This window comes from Zonotrichia leucophrys, chromosome 3 (assembly GCF_028769735.1).
Source record: "Zonotrichia leucophrys gambelii isolate GWCS_2022_RI chromosome 3, RI_Zleu_2.0, whole genome shotgun sequence".
NCBI classification, from domain to species: Eukaryota; Metazoa; Chordata; class Aves; order Passeriformes; family Passerellidae; genus Zonotrichia; species Zonotrichia leucophrys.
Window position 1 is genome coordinate 5,631,513 of NC_088172.1, and position 12,950 is coordinate 5,644,462.

Genomic DNA, 12,950 nt, shown 5'->3' on the forward strand with positions numbered 1-12,950 from the left:
CCTAAGTATTCTCTGGTTACCTCCACATTGTATTACACAAAATCATCTTTGTGTGAATTAGTAGCAGCAGGTCAGTCAAAAATTCTGCTCAACCTGCTTTTACAAATACCATTTTATTTTTGGAGCTCAGTTCTTCTAATTTTGTGTTGTGATGTGTCCTCTTCATATGCTATTTCCATACAGTACTTGAAGAGGAATTCTTGGGAATTTCTTCCAGTGATAATCAGTTATCCTTTTCTTTTTGTCCTTCTCATGGTATATCTACTCCCTTACTAATTCATTTCCCCCAATTCCTTCAAGAAGTATGTTGTCCTCTTTGGAAACTCAGCAGTTGGGTTGAAAGTTACTTAGTACTATCTCTTGGCTTCTGAAAAAAAAACAAAGGTGGAGAGACATCTGTGCTAGGTAGAAAATGATCAGAAAACCCTTTCTTTTCTACTCAGAAGTTCCTTATGAGAAGTATATGAAATTCTTTACATATAAAATTCATAAGATAACACATATTGTCTCAAAGTGAAAAGTTTTATAATAAATACACCAAATTTTTATATCTTTCGGATTAGTAAGAGATAATTTGAACCATGCTATCTGTTTCTGATTTAGTTGTTTCTGTATTGAATCATAGCAAAAATTACCAGGCACTAAATACATTAGGAATGTTTATAGCAATTTAGAGGGATTAGTGACCTTTAGAGATCATCTTAAGCAGTAAGAGGGCTAGATATACTTACTTCTGAATAAATTTCAGCTTTCTCTTACATATTTAATATCACTTCAATCTAGGATATGCCATCTTCCTCTGAAATTGCTTTCCTGTCATATTTCCTGCAAGTTCTTTGATAGTTCTTATTTGTGTTGTGGTGCCACTAAGTGAAACATAGATACTGTACAAACACACCCTCTGTTCACTTTGTGTGAACAGAGACTAAATGGAAAAGACACATTAAGTATCAGTGGGGAAATAAATGGGACTTGCTCACGGTTGCCCCACAATGTGGAGGTAGAGCTGAAACCAGAATCTCTAATTGCATTGAGTGCTAAATTCCAGCATTTGCCTGAGTGAGCTGCGTTGCAGGCATCGCTAAGGTTTGTCATGTATTTGGGAGCATTGCTGGGGGTCTGAATTTGTGAAAAGAATTTTCCCAATGCCTGTCCAGATTTTTAATAAGCATATTCTAGTGCTCCTTGTTCTTACAAATGACTATGCATTTCCCAAACTGCTCTTTGAAAGAACTGCAGATAAAATGTCTGTTTTTCACAAACTGATCTACTGCCACTTTAAGCTACGCTGCTTTTTTTATCATTCTGTGTTGTTTGAGATCTCATTTAGCTGCAACAACATGAGCCTAATGCAGCAGGCATATGGATGTTTTGGGCAGCATGTTATTGACAAATTCTTTACACTGATGATTTATTATGTACATCAATGGACGACGCTTGTTCTGTCTATGAAGCCTGTGTTCTCACCTCTGCTCAGCTGGGAGAGACATGCTGTGCACAAGTGGATACATGGTTTGTTTTATCCAATTCAGCCTTCTATGGAGCCACGTATTTCATTCTGATTTATGTCTGGTTTAGCTCCTTCAGTCTGTTCTGTGACCTGCAGGTACACCATTCCAAACTGAATCGCACTTAAATACTTAAATGGTGCTCAAGGTGCAAGGGAATGCTAGGGAGAGCTATTCTGTAAACAATGTACTCCTTGAGAGATTGAAAACATCACTTGAAAACCATGCATTGAGTCCTGTCAACAGCATTTTTAAAGCTGAAGAATATTTTTGATTCAAAAAGGCCCAGTATGAAAATGTACATCAAGTGGCTCTCCTGAATTTCTCCTGCTAATGCTACTAATGTTAATTCTACTAAACTCAGTAGGATCAGGTCCCATATTCTTAGAAAATAAAGACTTACTATGTTTGCAAAAGCTGTATATTTTTGGCATGCTGAAAAGTGTTTTCCAAAAAGATGGGTATTTATAACCAAACCCCACATTTCAGGTTCATCAGAGGGTGTGTACCTTCAATATCAAGAAAACAAAACACACTGTAATTTTCTGGAAGGAATCAGTGAATATCATGACAGCAGCTGAAGCAGATGTACTATAGAACTGCTTTAGCTAAGTTAAACACTTTACTCACTTTTTAGATCAACTTTATTTTTGGAACTAGCAAAATTTTCTTCTCTTTCTTCCACAGCTATTGGAAGCAGTGAAAAAGAGTAAGGTCCTTGAGTGACATGAGATCAAATGTGGCAAGTCCTCAGGGACTTTCTTGTGTGAAGTCTTCTGAATCATATGCTGGCATGTACAAGAGGTATCTCACTGCATAAGATGAAGTTACCCTTACTGAAAGCATAATTTAACATATTGAATGTACAATCCTGACAGCTGCCATTATGAATAATTAAATAAGATAATTACAGATTTCTCAGGTTGCATTACACAACACTCCTCACTATACAACCTTCTAGGTAAGCTCATAAACTAGATTTGGCTGGATTTCTTATAAAAGATCCTGCACAATCTGATATCCACATGAGTCTTCATGTGCAAACTGAGTTGGGTTTTTTTTTTTTCCTTTCTTTTCTTTTTTCTTTTTTTTTTTTTTTGCCATCCTTCACATTTGCAGATCTGAAGATAAAACTTTGGTTTCAACTAGAACCTACTTACTTTGAAACTGGGACATGAGGCTAATTCACTAATTCATCACAAGCTTCCAGCCTTCCTCAGGATTCCTCCTGGGATACATCCTGGGATGACTCCTGCAACTAACACAGTGAAAATAGAAGATGTTGATACATCTTACTATGGAGAGTAAAGGAAAGTCATTCCAGAAGTATTTGTGTAAGTACAGGAAATAGTGAGGTCGAAGTATACTTTGAATATGCAAATCAGAAGTTTGAAATCAAATCTATAAGTTCAGGATTTCTTGATTCTGATTACAATCCTGATAATTCCAAGAATTTTTTTTTAATTTTACAAGCATCCTTAATCCCAAAGGTATTATTTTCAGATTTTTGTGAATTTTTAAACTCTATTAATGTGTTTTCTGCTCTATGACTATTATTTATGAAACTAAAACAAGTGGCTAATCAAAATACAAAATATTCAGTTCAAAATGTTTTAGCTCCAAAAATTTCTGTATTTTAAAAACTTTGGAACAATAGCAGAATTTGAGAAAAAGATGCGTTTTACTGCTGATTCAAAGTTCTCACCTTGCACCTGAAATAGTAGTCTGGTCAGATGAACAAAGGAAAATTGAATTTAGTTACAAATTTGATCATCAATGTTCAATCTGTCATATACCTTGGGCACCTTTTTACGGTCGGATTTATGCTACTTTGGAAAGTGGAATATTCACAACTAATATCAGTTAGTCATATCTAAACTAGTCTTTACAATGGAATTCACCATTTAATTCACCACAAATTAAATTTTAGTGGATTCTTTTCCCCCTACACTGGCAATATGCAGAACCCATAACTTGGTCTAGTTGACTGACTTTTAGATTGCTCAAAATAAATGAAAAGTTCTCAGCCCTAAAAAGCCATCTCTGGGACTTTGCAAGGAAATAGATCAGATTACAGGACCAAGACCTAGAGATTATAATGACAATGTCTTTCTGCTATTTTGCCACAACAATTCTATGAAAGTTATGAAGTGACAGCAATAGAGGTCATGCTGTCAGAATCTTAAAATGTGCAAGCTGAAGGTCCTATTTGTCGTTCCTTTTAGCTGTCATTTTAGGACCAGCTCACTTTACAGTGCATTTCTCTTTTATGAGAAGGTGTCAGCTGCAAAAGGTGGTTTTAGATAGATAGCAGTGCTTGTACTTCAGAGAACATTCGATACATGCATACATATGAACATATGTATATACTTACATATGTATGCTTAAATACAAAATGAATATACAGGTGGAAAAATTAGGTACAAAATAGTATAAAGACTTATGTTTTCACCTATATTTCAATATATATTTTTCCACAAGAAGCTTAGGAAATTATGAATCAGACAATTGTTTGAATTAAACCCTTGATTTCCACAAGGCAGAGGACAAGAAACACATCATGACTAAATACTGAATGAGTCATTGATGTCCCCTGATATTAAATTGATGGTGAATAGCTTGCTCAAATCTATTATGACTTCCTCATGTTAAAATAATGAAATATTTTACAAAATCATTTTTCCATTTTTAAATTTATTATATACGCACAACTCTAAGATAAAAAAGGTTTCACCATATATTAGAAGCCTGAATTCAAACTGAAATACATTCTTAAAAACACACCAAAAAAAGCTATCTTGATTGGCTTCTTCTGGGGTGGGAGGGGGGTTGGATAAACATTGTTTTTCACTAATGCTCACACAATTTTGCAGTAAAATAATTTTTGGCTAAGTTAAAAAAACTTTGGAACTGTTTTATAAAAAACAATGTCAAGGGTTTGGATTTTTAAACATTCTTATTATTTTTGATATTTCATTCTTCTAGATTTCACCTGAATTTTGGGATGACTAAAAAACTGACCCTGTGAAAGCTGATCAGGGCATTCTGGTTGGTTCTGTAGTAATAGGATGTTCTGCTTCCTAAGAAAATATTTATAAAGACACAGTGATTTGCATGCATTGATGTATCATATTTTTTTAAGAGGCATGGCTAATGTGTATAATTTTTGTATTTATGGCATAAAATTTTGAAAAGGGGCTAATTATATCCTGCATTATCTCTTGATGACAGAGTATCAACAGTCTATTTTAAGTGACAAGCAATTTGTAGAAGAAGCTTTGCCACTTTTAAATGTCAGTTAAAAATAAAATCAATCTTTTTTAGATTACAGATTTCAGGAAGGCATGAAGGATTGGTCCTAAAAAACACGAAAGACTAACTATTCATTTGAAGCTATGCAAAAAGTGAATTTGAAAATTTTCAGGTACAGTGAGTTGTATTAAAACCACAGTAAATGTTGCTTTAAAATGTCACTGCAACACGTCCCTTTTGAGGCACTGGAACAATAGCAGACCCTGCTGATCCATGGGGTATTCAATATTGAATTTTTAATGATGCTTACTCTATTACTCTGTTCTGATTATCCACTCAGCATCTGTAATATTGGTAGAGATCTTGATATATCAGCACATTCTTGTTTTTCTACTCAACACTTCTTACATTAGAAATTTTATGGCACAGAATAATTCACCTTACATTAGATCAACTATATTCAGTTATCAACCAGTTCAATAGACAAACCTGCTCAACAGTAAATACATCTTTTGTAAATCTTAATATTGGTCTAATTCTCTCAGATTGAATATTACTTTGGAAATAGGGTTTTGAAATAGCGAGTTTACTCACAATAAAAACACAAGCACTCCATGCTTGGGACCTAGGTATCTTTCAGAGTTTAAGATGGCTGCAGATGCTTGCATTCAGGCAGCTGAATCACTCCCTTGATTTTCTCAGAAAAACTTAACATCCAGCAGTAAACTACAGTGAACAAACATTTAAAGAGATTAGTTCTGAATCTTTCTAATGCTTGGTAGAGTATCTTTATTTATTTACCTATGTGTATAATGAATGTAAGTAGATATGTGATCCATACCATTTCTAAAACAGCATCAAACTGAGAGAGAAACATCCATTTTTGTAATACAGGCATGTGTGCAATTGAGGGGTTAATAATGAGTTAGAATACAAATTTTAATCTCATTCTTCACAGTTATGCTGGCTTCATTTGCCTTTGTGGTATGTACAAGTGTCTTGATGGCATGCAGAACACACAAAATTCAAAGATCATTTCAACCAAACATCCCTCTCCCCACTGCTTTGAATATGTCTTTAAATGAAAAAATGTTTGATGAATTAAGAGGTGCAAACAAAGCCTAAAGAATATTTTTTAAAAATCTCCAGACAGCCAGAAGGCGTGGTCCCAACCCTAAATGATCACACCTAATAACAATGTGAATCTGAGGACCTGAAACATTGTATTTTCTTCATCCTGTGTTGTTACAGCTCTAGAGCTTTTTTATATTTCATTGTGACAAAGAACTCCTTTAGAAACCATAAAAACACTAATTTGAGTGATTGGCCTGTTTTGAACATCATTCCCTCCATTTTGCAGACCTTGCTCATGAGTAACATCATTCAGCAAACCTGCATCAGAGCTATCTCTGTTCCAGTCACAGACCTTTGCTGTAAAGGATCTAATTCAGGCCCTTGCCATTTCTTATCATCGTTGTTATCTTGATTGGGTTTTCCTAGAAGATACATATTCTCCCATTCCAAATCAAAGTCTGGATATTTTGGCATCTTTTGTAAAACATTATCCATTCCCAAGATTCCACCAATAACTCACACATTCATCATTCATCACACAAACTGGAAGTTTCTAAAATTTCAGTTTTGCCTCTTCTTCCTTCCTTCTGACTCCTATCATAGCACTGATAATCTCTCAGTGATTCTAGTCCCTATCCCATAATCATTGCACTTTCTTCTGAGAAGTTCTTAAGGAGTTCTGGCCACATATTTTTGTTTCAGACCAGGATATTTCAGATTTGCTTTCCGAGCTGTGAGTGCACATTGCTGTCTCAGGTCCAGCCTCACAAGAGGAAAATCTGAGGAAATAAGCACCCTTACAGCAAAGAAGGACAACAGCATTCTAGATTGCACTAGGGAAAGCATTGCCAGGAGTTCAACAGGGTGATCTTTCCCCTCCACTCTTCATTTGTGAGACACACTAGAATAGCAGGGTCCTGTTCTTAACCTCTGGGTACAGGAGAGACAGGAATGCAGTGGAAACAAACCAGCAAAGGGCCACAAAATGGATCAAGGGATTAGAGCACCTTTTGTGGAGGAAAGGCAATGAAAGTAGGAATGATTCAGCATGGAAAACATCTCATGACGATCTGTTCAATACCTACAAAATTCTGATTAAAGCAAATGATTGTGCCCATTGACAGTACAAGTGGTGATATATACAAATTAAAGCCTGGGAAACTCCATCTGTACATAACAAAAAACTTTTCTGCTGTGAGTGCAATCAGACATGGAAAAAAGGTTTTCCAAACAGAATATGGAGGTGACCAAGATAGATGACCCAGCTTAGTCTAGAGGACCTCAAAAAGTCTCTTCCCCTCTTAATCATTCTGAGAAGGGGGGCTTTATAACTTTGTAAAAAAAATCTGCTATAGTTTAAACGTGGCATTATCCAGGACTGTTCTGTAATCTGAAAGTCATGGATTTCCATGTTGGGATCTTTATTTTGGCCATTCTGCCATCCCCTTTAAAGTAATGTCAAATATTATAGGATTTCTAAAAATTATTTCCTAACTTGAATTTTAAAAGAGGTCCATAACAAATGATAAAATATAAACAACTTCAGATGTTATTTAAAAGACCAAATACAAAGATAATTCTTGATATTGAAACAAAACCAAGTTGGATATAGCAAAGCCCTGCTATAAATGTTTAATTTTTAACCCTTTCTATGTCAAAATTCAATATTGTTTTCAGCAGCTAGACTCCTAAAGAGGCTTTCCTGAGTTGTCTTTCTGCCTTTGATATAAAATATAGAATTATTTTCTGGAGTGAATGAAAAAAAAGTAATGAGTATATTAAAAGTTTATTTCATTGTACATTAATTTTCTAGAACTGCAAAATTTGAAAGGTTTGTAGAACTCCTAAGTTGTATAGTTATGGAATTTGACTTTTTACTAAGATTTGTAGCATTCAGCCTATTTCTGTACTGCTCTAAGTATTTTCCTCATTTTTCTATCCTAGAAAAAAACCCTGACTACAAATAGAAAACAAAATCTTTGTTCTTCTGAGATGAGAAACAAAGCAGCCTAAGGGGGTGGGAATTCACCTAGAAAGTTATTGCTTTTAGTCTGATTAGCTCTTCAGACAGTCCCTGAATTGTACTTAGAAGTGGGAAGAATTTAGGTCACTTTGGGCATATATTCACTGAAATTCAGGAAGTTATGAGGAATATGCTTAGTATATTCTCTGAGATAGGAGTAAGATTAATAATATGGAGATTTTAGTAGGCCTACATATTTATTCAATTTCTGTAACATGTTAAAATAAAGAAAAGTTTCTTTCTAAGGTCAGTAAGAGGTTAGGTCCATAAGCTGGAAGTGTACTGCAGTGAAGTAATGCAATTGGGAATGGTAATGGTGGTGTGTTAGCTGATTTTATTTTCCTTATGGATGAAGATTTTTGCCTTTTAAAGAAAACCTCACAAATTTACATAAAACTGTTCCTGTCATAACATGTTAGGTTTGAAATGTGACATGCTTGTATGTGTATGCACATATATATGCACACACCTGGTTATTTGGCTCTCATTTAGCATATGGAGAATTCAAATTGAAATTCAGTTTACACTCTTTATGTCATGGTGCTATTTGCTTGCTCAAAAAACTCACTGAAAAAGGCTTTATTTCCTAATTTTCACACTCAATGTAAAAATCCCCTCTTTAAGATCTCAAATAAATTGTGTAGTAAGGATAGGCAGAGCAGTGCTTATCATAGCTTTTGGGAATTTTCATTAATAACATTTTTTATGAATATTTTTTATATGTTTTATTACTAAAAAGACTAAGTATTAGTTTTCACAGTTCTCCAAAGACCATAAATTATAGTAACTTTTTAAGTTATGCATTCTGAAATGAATATATTTATTTTTCCTTCAAAATAATGATAAGATGAAAATTTTCTTTCATTATCCAAGAATACGACTTACATTGGCCATTTTCAAAGGCAATGTAGAGATATCTTTTCCCAGTTTCTGGGTTTTTTTTTTAAAGCTGATAAATCTTAGCAACTGGGAAATTTAATATGTGATTGAAAAATAAAATATATACTTTGTCATTTTGGACAGCTTTAAAGACAACAGCAAAAGAGTTTCTATCCAAACACACTAAAAAGACAAAGGGTCTTGTTTTATGTTCTAAGGCATATAAAGAGTAGAAATTATAGGCATAGCATGATGTATAAAAATGCTTGATTGTTTTTCTCTTTCTATTGTTGTTTCTCTGCCTTATTACATTTGTGTATGTGGTGGGTTCACAGCAAGGATAGGGATTTTAAACACTCAGAGAAAATGTTTAAGGGCATGAAACTTACTTCTATTACTGATTGCCAAGTCAGCACAGCTCTATTGCAGTTTGTTCCAACTGTAAACTAAAGACAATTAGAAGGACCCTGAGAAGCAATATAGAAACTTGAGAGGATGAACACTCTACCATGATTTCAAGAAAACTTCTCTGAAGATTTATTACACTTATAACCTTTATTGTGAGCAGCTGTCACTTTTTTTGCAGTTTAAATCTGTTTGTTTTCTCTTCCAGGATTAGGATTTCTCTCTGCCTCCTACACATCTACTTTTATGAAATGTCTTCTCAGTATTTCCCTGATGATCACAAAGTTACTTTAAAACATATAAAAGCACTATAAATTAAAGTGAAAATGAAACAAAAAAAATCACAAAAAAATATATTTTCAATAAGTTTCCCAAACCTACATCATGACAAAATGTAATAGCATATTTAAATTAATAAAGCACTTCTAAAAACCTTAATAGTGATTCACTGAGTATCCATTATGCACAGTACACATTGATTTTGCGCTGTCACATTTATTTAAAGATAATGTCCACACAATTTTGGCGTGTAATGCTTATATCTTCTGCACATCACCTCCCCCTCAAACTATTAAAAAATGTAATATGAAGTGCTTTACTTCTCCTTTCCCAAGAAATCATAAAGTCACACAATTAGAATGTAATTGGCCTAAGGTGAGGATCTTGAAAGCAGATCTGAATTATGTCATCAAGGCTCCAGAGGCAGAGAACACTTATCAAAACAATGGCTGGAAGATATTCTGGGCTTTAGTAAGAGGGATGAGATTACAGGAGCTATAGCAAATTGTATCCCAAAGCAGGAGGTGCTATTGTGCATTTTCATGTCAAATATGAAAATTACTATCTCAGAAGAGGCAGAAAGGTGTTTACATAGAACAAGAGATAGGTAGATCTGAAAATATCAGATGCATTTCATGTGTTGCTACAGCTGTTTTTCAAAGTATACATGAAGCATGGATATACCATTACACAAAAGGGGCAGATCAGAATACTTTGTAAAGGAACATAAATCTTTAACTGCATTTTATTTTGGAATTTTGTTTGCAAGTAATGTGGACCCTCAAAGTTAGCAGGTCACAGCTAATACTGTTGAACCATTTTTTTACCACATTTGAAGTGAATAGGGTAAAGATTTTAGAGGCATTTGCAAGAGTTCAAAAATTTTTAAATGCTTTTTTGGCACTTTGTAAAGAAAAAGATCAAGAAGCCATATTTAATTTACTCTGTGCCTTTAGCTGAGAACTAGGGTAAAGGGGAAAAGTGTAAGTGGTTTTTCTCTATTTTTAAGGCATAAAAATATTTAAAGTGGAATGTCTCATTGGCTTTAAAATACATTATGTAGGGCATTCAACAATCAGATTTAGAGGCTAAACTTTTGATAGCATTAGGTAACCATTCCATTATCAAACAATTGCTCCTGTTTACAGGTAGCTTGTTTTAAAAACTAGGATATGTAAACAGAGATGTGAAAACATCACCATAAAGAAGGGCTTCTGTGGTTGGTGTATATAAAAGAGCATCCTGTAAATTGGGGGGGAAAAATAAGCAAGTGTGAGAAAACTAGTCTTAGTTTTTCTAGGATTATGCTCTAATTGGGATAGAAATGAAAATATTTTTAATTTTGAACTGTGAATCTCAAAACAAAATACACTCACTTGCTCAAAGTTAACCCTTCTGTATCCGCTCTCATTTATTTATCTATATGGTAGTTCTTTTGGAAAGGTTTGCCAAGGAAAAGGAGACTTTACAAGCTAAGCAGATGAGGCATTTTGACATTTAAGCTATTAAAATGATAAAGGATATTTATATGCAGTATCAAAATCTGTTGACTCTGTAAATAGCTGAAAACTTGGAGAGAATGTGTTTTCTACTGTGATTTCGGGCATATTGGATTGCACTTATTTTGAAAAATCACAGGACACAAGAGTTGAAACTTCCTATTTTAAAACTCGAGGGGTTGGAAATGAGGCAGATTTAAAGGTTTTCCCCCTCCAATTTTTTATTAACTTCTCAGGGGTAATTGTATAGAACAGCTGTTTTTTCCCCAATAATACTGCATGCACTACAGCTTTCTGACAGGAAGCCCAGACTTAAGAGCAGACTATACTTTCCTTGTCATTTCTACTGCTTCTTTTATACTTTTTCCTTTCATAGATAAGAAAATGCACACCTCTTTTTTCAGTGTTGCTTAGCATTTAATTTCTTTCTGTTTCCCATTTTAAATCTATTTTCTCCTATTTTCTTAGTTATATGAACAGTGGAGAGTGAATTTATTCATATTAAAGTTCCTCTTTTACCTTAGGTTGTTCCCTTCTCTCCCATTTTCTCTGTTGATTGATAAGGAAACAGAACTTTAAAAAACTCTGTTTCAGTTAATTTTTATCAGGCTAAAGAGATAAACAATAAAGTGATACAGAAAAAAGATTCCAGTAGAAGAAGTATGCTGTTTGAACTGCAGAAGCCTCTGGAGTTAATGAACATGCCTCACAATTTGTCAGAAATTTGTAAGTAGCAGCAACATCCATTTCCAGCGTAACATAACTAGAATGCACTCACTTTGTTTAACTAAAAATCTTGATAAATGGTTATTATGTAATAAACACTGAATTACAGAAAGAGAGGAAGAAGACTGACTTATTTTGTTATCATCTAGTTGACTAAGTTCTCTTATTTTTTGGTAGTGTGTTTCTGTAATGTTTCATTATCAACCTCATTCCATGAACTTTTCTTCAGCCAGTCTCTGTTTTTTAGCCATGAACCTGCACATTACAGAAAGAGACAGAAAATGAAATTCAGAATTTGAAATTTGAAAAAAGTTTAAAAAAGGTGTAAAGATTAACATCGCATGACAGATGAAGTAGTAACTCTAAAAATGATGCCATTGTCAAAAGACAATGCTGCTTTGGAATTTAGAAACTTTAGTTCAAATAAAGGGAAAAGGTGTGACAAAAAAAGGTGTGATTTTATTACTGCACCAACAGTGTTTTGTCCTTATAATCAGGAATGCCTATTTAAAAAAACCCAAAAATTCAACTAAAGACAACACATACCATACGAGATCAATGTAGGAGTGCACAGCATTTGGACAAAAAGCAGGAGTGACTGCATTGTTCTGTATTCTCACTCTTAAACCATCTATGATGTTAGGAGAAGAGTCACAGATTCACTTTGTGCAAAAATATCTTCTGGAAATTCATTAAGATCTGTAAAGCCCTGGAAGGAAATGTAATCTATATCAACAGATTAAATAAATTGGTTATTTTGGCCCTAAGGGCGAGGGTCAGAACCCAGCATGTGTCCTTGCAGGTCCTTGCAGGTTTGCAGTCCACTCAAACAACTCAGAGAGCTCATCCAGGTTTCTCATCTGAACATCCTTCCCACTGTTATAAGTGGAAGCATGGGTCAACATAAGGTTTCAAAAGTGTTTTAATTACATAAGCTCACTAAGTGATTAATATTTGTGATCCCTAAATAAGTTATTTGGAGGTGTGTTAGCTAGGTAGTTATTAATCTTCATATTTTGGACCAAATAAATGAGTTCACAGACAGGACATATTGATTAGAATTAGCTGCAATTCCTCCAAAAATAACAGGAGTTCATTAAAGTGCATGATTAGCACCTTCTGTTGTAGTGAGCATGTGCATATCACCTTACACAGACTCACTACTTGTGTAGTAACATATAAAATCATTATTTAAACCACAGTTTTAAAGTATGGTTTGGTAAATTTGTACCACAGAAAATGAGACTCCTTTTTCTTTCACAAGTTCATCCTTGCAAAATGGTTGTTTGTTTTGTTAGGGTATAG